We start from the raw sequence: 6032 nt of genomic DNA on the forward strand, positions 1-6032 counted from the left end.
TCTTTGTTATGTAGCAGTGATAACTGAAACACCTGGTGAATCAGAATAACTGTGGCTGGGGCCAGAATCTCCATTTCATACAAATCTCCAGATGTTTCTGATGCTTACTAAAGCCTGAGGAACCTTGGAAGGACGCTTGATTCAAATTCCCCATAAGCTGTGTGACTCTGGGCAACTTCCTTAGCTTCCCTCATACCATGTTTCCTTGCATGTAATACAGAGGCAAATACAGATTCCAGAGATTAATGGAAAAGGAAAGGGCTTTGTGAACCGGAAGCACCAAGTGGAAGTGAGGGATTATGGCATGGTAAGCACTGTTGGCCATGCTGGAGCATGCATTGAACATCAGCTGTATGTCCAGTGCTGAGTCTGCTGTAGGTCACTGTATCAGATTATGGCTCTGAAAATCTTTGTCCAATTTAGTTCCCCTGAGGTAACATAGGTGAGGAAATGGGCTGGTGGTGCACCTTGATGAATGTGTGCATGTGTGTACACTTGTGAAACTAGCACTTGGATCAGGATAGAGAACATTTCCATACCCTCATACTCCTTCCTGTTGCTGTCTTCTCACAGCAACTGCTATTTTGACCTTTATCTCTATAGACTAGATACAACATTTCTTGATTGATCTATAGTGTTATTGAGTGTCTCTTTGTATAGATTTTTTTTAATGTGGTTGCTTTAGGTATTACTGTATATGTTCATAACTCATCACAGTTTACTGGTGTCAACATTTTGCCAATTCAAGTAGAGTGTAAAAAACGTACCTCCCTTAAGTCCCTTTACCCTGTTTATACTTTACCCTTCCCCATTTATAATACAATTTCTGTAAACATTAGTTCTGTAGACTTTGCAAAACATGTTATGGATTGAATTATGTTCCAAAAAAAGTTATGTTTAAGCCCTAACCTCCAGTACCTGTGAATGTGACCTTGTCTGGAAATAGGGTGTCTGAAGATGTTAGTTAACGTGAGGTTATACTGGAATAAGATGTGTCCCAATCCAATAGTAGTGGTGTTCTTGTAGAAAGGAAGAGAGAGACAGGTGGAGATGGAAGATGGCTGAGTGAAGATGAAGGCAGCGTTGGAGTCATGCTACAGCTCCAAGATGAGGAGCTACTGGGGCTACGGGAGCATGACCCCACCAACACTCTGAATTCAGACTTCTCCCCTCCAGAACTGGCAAAGAATACATTTCTGTTCTCACAAGCCACCCACTCTGTGGTATTTTGTTATGGCAGCCCTGGGAAACGAATACAAACCACATCAGACAATGTTACAATTTTTGCTTCAACCCTCAAACATAATTTAGAAAATTGAAGAGAAGGAAAACCTCTCATATGTTTATCCATCTGTTTACTCTGTCCATTGTCTTCCTCCCTGATGTCCTGAGATAGTCCTTGTTTTATGGTTCCTTTCTGTTTCAAGAAGTTACTTTTGCCATTCTGCTTTCATTCTCTTAGTTTTCCTTCCTCTGACAATGTCTTGATTTTCCTTCTCTCTGAAGGATATGTTCTCTTGATACAGGATTCTGGGCTGGCAGTACTTTTCTTTCAATGCTTGAAAAATGTTCTGCCGCTTCTTTCTGGCTTCCATGGTTTCTGATGAGAAATTCGCTGTTAGCAAATTGGTTCCCCACCCCACCTCCCATTTTAGGTGAGGTGTTATTTCTATCTTACTGCTTTTCAAGATTTTTTCCTTGTTTTTCGTTTTTAGGATTTTGATTTTGAGTGTCTTGGCATGAATTTCTTTGGGTTTATCCTGTTTGGATTTTGCTCAGTTTTTTGTATCTGAAGATCTGTGTCTCTCGCTCAATTTGGGAGTTTTTCTTTGTATACTTTTTTCAGCCCCACACACTTTCTCCTCTCCTTCTGGGACTCTGACAATATGAACATCAGATTTTTTGTTATAGTCTCACAGGTCCCTGAAGCTGTGTTCATATGTTTCACTGTGTTTTCTCTCATTTGTTCAGATTAGGTCATTTCCATCATTCTCCAAATTCACTGAGTCTTTCCTCTTGTTTCCATCTACTGTTGAGCCCATCCCATAGTTTTCAGTTCTAAAGTTTTCACTTGGTTCTTTATCGTTTCTGTTTCTTTGCTGAGTCTAATTTTTATTTGTCTCAAGTATGTTCTTAATTTTTTAAAAAATTTTTTATTGTGATTTGGGTGAAAGTTTACAGAGCAAATTCATTTTCCATACAACAGTTCATACACATTTTGTTTCATGACATTAACTGCAGTTCCCTACAATGTAACAACTCTTCCCACTTCCTTCCTGTAGTTACTTCTTCCCTGTGTCCTTTTTTCCTATGCATTCCTGCCCCTTGAGCTACCTCCCTGTGTAAATACTGCCTTTCTGTTCTCCCTTAGAAAGACTGATCATTCTAAGGAGTGGACCTACCTGATGGAAATGTTCACCCTATATGCCTGTCTGTTATTTGGCTGGAAGCCATGGGAGTGAGTTCAAGTCCAGACAGGAAGGGTAACTACAGGCCATAGTCTCTGGGGTCTCACCAGGCCCTATCAGATATGTTATTAATTTCTTATTGAAGTGTTTTTATGATGGCCGCTTCAAAATCTTGTCAGATAATTCCAACATTTATCATCATGGTGTTAGTATGTTGGGGGGGGGGCAGGAATGCATAGGGAAGAAGGACACAGAGAAGAGGTAACTACAGGGAGGAAGTAGGAAGAGAGCTGTTATATTGTGGGGAATTGCAGTTAATATCATGAAATAAAATGTGTATGAGCTACAGTATGGAAAATGAATTTGTTCTGTAAACTTTCACCCAAATCACAATAAAATAATCATAATAAATAGATAAAACCTAGGGAACTCACCTAGTGACCCTGTGTACAACAGACCGACACACTGCCAGTGCCGTGCCATCCTCAGAATCCTTGCTATGCCTGAGCCCATTGTTGCAGCACTGTGTCAATCCATCTCATTGCGGGCCTTCCCTTTTTCTTGCTGACCCTCTACTTACCAAGCATGATATCCTTCTGCAGGGACTGGTCCTTTCTGACAACATCACTAAATTAGGTGAGACGAAGTCTGGCCATTCTTGCTTCTAAGGAGCATCCAGATGAGCTTCTTCCAGGACAGGTTTGTTGGTTATTCTGGCAGTCCATGGTATTTTCAGTATTCTTTGACAATACCACAATTCAAATGCATCAGCAGGTCTTCCTTATTCATTTTCCAGCTTTCACATGCACATGAGGTGACTGAAAATACCATGGCTTGGGTCAGGTGCACTTTAGTCTTCGAAGTGACATCTTTGCTCTTTAACAAGCTAAAGAGGTCTTTCTGCAGTGCATTTGCCCAGTACAATATGTTGTTTGATTTCTTGACTGCTGCTTTCATGGTCATTGATTGTTGATCCAAGTAAAATGAAATCCCTGACAACTTCAATCTTTTCTCCATTTATCGTGATGTTGCTAGTATTTGTTGATGTTGTTTGGTGTTGCTAGGTTTATTGTGTGAATAAACCACACAATGGAATTCTATATGAAAACAAAACAAAACAAAAACTTACTGCCATCAAGTTGATTAGACTCATAGCAATCCCTCCTTGCGTTTCTGAGGCAATATCTCTATGGAAGTAGATTGCTCAGTCTTCCTTCCGAGGAGTGCCTGGTAGGTTTGAACCACCACCCTTCTGGTTAGCAGTCAAATGCCTTAGACACTACGCTAACAGACGTCTGCTACATACAATAAACCTCAAAATGTATTTATCAGTACTTCTGTGGGTGGGCATTTGAGATGGTTCCAGTTGGGGCTGTTATGAACAAAGCTTCTATGAATGTTCTTGGACATATTCTTTGTGACCCCTTCTTGGGTTTCTGAGGTGGTATCTCAATGGAAGTAGATTGCCCTGTCTTCCTTCTGAGAATGGCTGGTGGGTTTGAACTGCTAGCCTTCTGGTTAGCAGTCAAATACCTTAGGCACTATGCCACCAGAGCTCCCAAATTAATTCCTGTGTGAGCCAGATGGGACTCAAACTCACAATCCCTGGCTCTGAAGGCTGATGCCTTATCCATTAGGCCACTGGGTCACCCCTTTCTTTGTTTGTTTGTTTGGTTTTCTGTGGGTAGGCATTTGAGTTGGTTCCAGTTGGGGCTTTTATGAACAATACTTCTGTGAGTGTTCTTGGACATATTCTTAGTGGTCATAAGCACTCATTTCTGTCAGGAATAAATACTACAAAAGCCTTTTAACTGGTCTCCTTGCTTCAGTCCTTATCACCTTGCAGTCATTTCTCCACACAAAAGCCACAGTATCTTTTTTTTTTTTTTTTTTAGGATTTGGGTGAAGATTTACAGAGTAAATTCACTTTTCATACAGCAGTTCACATATACTTTGTCTCATGTCATTGACCAAAATTTACAATGCAGCAGCTCCCCTCCCACTTCCTCCCCATAGTTACCTCCTCCCTGTGTCCATCCCTTCATACTCTTCTGCACCCTGAGCTATCTCCCTGTGCATAAGCAGCCCTTCCTTCTCCCATGATTGTTCTCTCCAGGGCGTGTGTCTACTTGAGGTAAATGTTTAACTCACATGCCTGTACTTTGTTTGGCTGGAAACCACAGTTGTGGGTTCAATTCCAGACCTGAAGGGCAGCTAGGGGCCATAGTCTCAGTGGTTACACCAGGCTCCATTGGACCAACAAACCTGGTCCCCACCTTCTTTTTTTTTTTTTTGCCTCCAAATGATTTTGAGTTTTGTACCACATTGTTCTCCCTCTTTATGCAGGATCTCCTACATCCCTTCCAAGTGGATGGCAGTGGTAGCTGGGCACCATCTAGCTCTTCTGGTCTCATAGTTGTATAGGTTGCAGATCGGATGGTGTACCAGTCGCTAGGACTGATTGTTTCCATTAATTTTGGTTTTCTTCTTTCTTCTTGACGAGGAGAGACCCGTTGTTGCATCTAGATGGCAGCTTCCTAGCTTTTAAGGTCCCAGTAGCTACTCACCAAAGTAGTAGGTGGAACAATGTTTTGTATAGTATGTTATGCCAATTGAGCTTGATGTCCCCTGCGACTATGGTCCCAAGCCCGCAGGATCAACTACTCGGTCCCTCTGGGTAGCTGGCAAAAGCCACAGTATCTTTTAAAAACGTAGATCAATGCTTTCTTTCCTTTGCTTAAAAATGTCAGTGCTCTGGTGGTGTAGTGCCTGAGGCCCTTGACTACTAAACAGAAGGCCGGGGCTCAAATCCACCAGCCACTCCTCAGAAAGAAGGTTGGGCAATCTACTTCTGTAGTGATATTGCCTCGGAAACCCAAGGAGGGGTCACCATGAGTCGGATCCGACTCGATGGCAGTGTGTTGCGTTATAATATAATTATAAACATGAAACATCCATGAGGCCATGGACATTGTCAGTCTAGTTCTCTGCTCTGTCCCAGTGCCTAGAGCAGTACTACACACAGTTGTTGTTGTTGTTATTTGCCATCGAGTCGGCCCCGACTCATAGCGACCCCTCCCTGGGTTTCCGAGGCAGTATCACTATGGAAGTAGGATTGCCCAACCTTCCTTCCGAGGAGTGGCTGTAGGTGCTCAGAAAATATTTGTTGAAAATATTAAGGAAAGTAGCATAGGATTTAGTTACTTCAGTTTCTGTGTTAGCTTCATTTTCCAGCAGGGTATTAGAAGGCAAGTCTTTTAACCCAGTACTTCTCATACTCTAATCTCCTGGGATCTTGTTAAATGCAGTTTGATTCAAAATGTTGTTAAAATGCAGATACTGATTCAGGAAATCAAGAGTGGATCTGAGATTCTGCATCTTAACCACTCCTAGGTGATGCTGAAGCTGCTGGTCCATAGACCCACGCTTGGTTTCTGCAGTAATGAAATGGCTCATTGTGAAAAACAAGTGGGTAAAGTGTGTAATTACAGCACAGTGCCTGGATTTAGCAGGTGCTCAGTAAGCAGCCGTTGCCCCTCCTCTGAACTCTTTGAGGGTCTGAAGCTCAAAGTTACTGCTGTTTTTCTCCTTCTGACCCTCTCTCCTTCTGGTCCCGCAACCTAC

The sequence above is a fragment of the Orycteropus afer genome, unplaced genomic scaffold (assembly GCF_000298275.1).
Source record: "Orycteropus afer afer isolate SDZICR_OR568_19922 unplaced genomic scaffold, OryAfe1.0 scaffold00059, whole genome shotgun sequence".
NCBI lineage: Eukaryota > Metazoa > Chordata > Mammalia > Tubulidentata > Orycteropodidae > Orycteropus > Orycteropus afer.